Consider the following 1,425-nt stretch of genomic DNA (forward strand, 5'->3'; position numbering starts at 1 on the left):
GAGTGTGATTATTATTATTTTTTCCCCTTGAAAATAGGGCTTATGCTAGTTGCTGTGGCAAGGTTAAGACCTCAATGTAGCATAGTAGCCAGATATCATACACGGAATACTGTTGACAGTTGTTCATGGATACCTACTTCAAACACTCAAACATCTACCACAGACAACTAAGATTGCATTTCCTGTTACCACTGAATAGACATGCCGTTCTAAACCAAATTCCTGTTCATCTTTTATGGGTTCCTTTCTTTGGATATTTTCTTTCTTTTCCCCATTCTTCTCTTACAAATCCTTGTTGATGTCCTCTGCCATTCTCTTGTTGTTCCATCTGAAAGCCTGCTGTATGCCTTCAATTGCATTGTCTAAGAGTTTTTTATTTTTATTAGAAGAGATGTGGAAGACAGCCATTCAAACCAAATTGTGCCTGTTCTCCTTTGGAGAAAAAGACTATTGACAGCCATTGTTTTTCTCCCTGGCTGATGTGTTCAGCGTTGGCCATCTTGCTAGAATAGATAACCAATTCAATAATGCTTGTCTGCCGTTGCAAACTATTTTCATTCTTTGATTGATTGACTGAATACTTTTAAAGTTACAGTTACAGTTTGTAAAAAGTACAGCGGTACGAATCTACGATTATACGAATTACGATGAACACAAAAGGTCCATGTCCATGAACGTACAGTTCAGTCAGATAACTCATGAATAGATTTAACTAATGAATAATAAAGTGTGCATATAATAATTTATCTTGGCGTTCGGCTCTGCTAAAATTTCTCTCTGCGCGGCACAATTAAACACCATCATCAAACATTAAGAGCAGGGAGATAGATATACAATAACAACCCCCCATGGGGAACAGAATAGCAGAGCCCACCGGTGTGCTGGGGTGGCAGTGGGAGCAAACATCACATCACAACAACCAAGAACCATTATGCAGAATGAAGGCAGGAACAAGCATGCAGTCTAGGTGAGCTTAAATACCCCGCCCAATTGGTCAGCTGACTGCCACATCAGCGAATGACGTAGGGCTGACCCAAAAAAATCGATTAATCGACGTTCAATCGATACGCACGGGAATCGATTTTTAAATTTTGAATCGAATAGTCATTTTTAAAAAAGCGTCCGCTTTTGGTCCGCGAGACGGCCCCATTTGGTCCGCGAGCCATGCTTGCGCCTCGCAGCACCTCGCAACGCCTCCTCTTTCCCCGTGTTAACAAGGAAGGCAAGCGCATGCACCACAGCTCAGTGGACATTAAATATAGGCTACCTTGTTTGATAAGTCATATAAAAACATTACTTACACGAAAATGAAAATATAAACTTCACAGATTATAGATCACTTGGAATTATAACAATCTGTTGAGTATTGCCTGAATAATGCCACTATAAAATCTCAACTTTTATCGATGAGCCATTACGCTGCTT

The sequence above is a fragment of the Protomyctophum bolini genome (assembly GCF_963924005.1).
Source record: "Protomyctophum bolini genome assembly, chromosome: 15".
Taxonomy (NCBI): Eukaryota; Metazoa; Chordata; class Actinopteri; order Myctophiformes; family Myctophidae; genus Protomyctophum; species Protomyctophum bolini.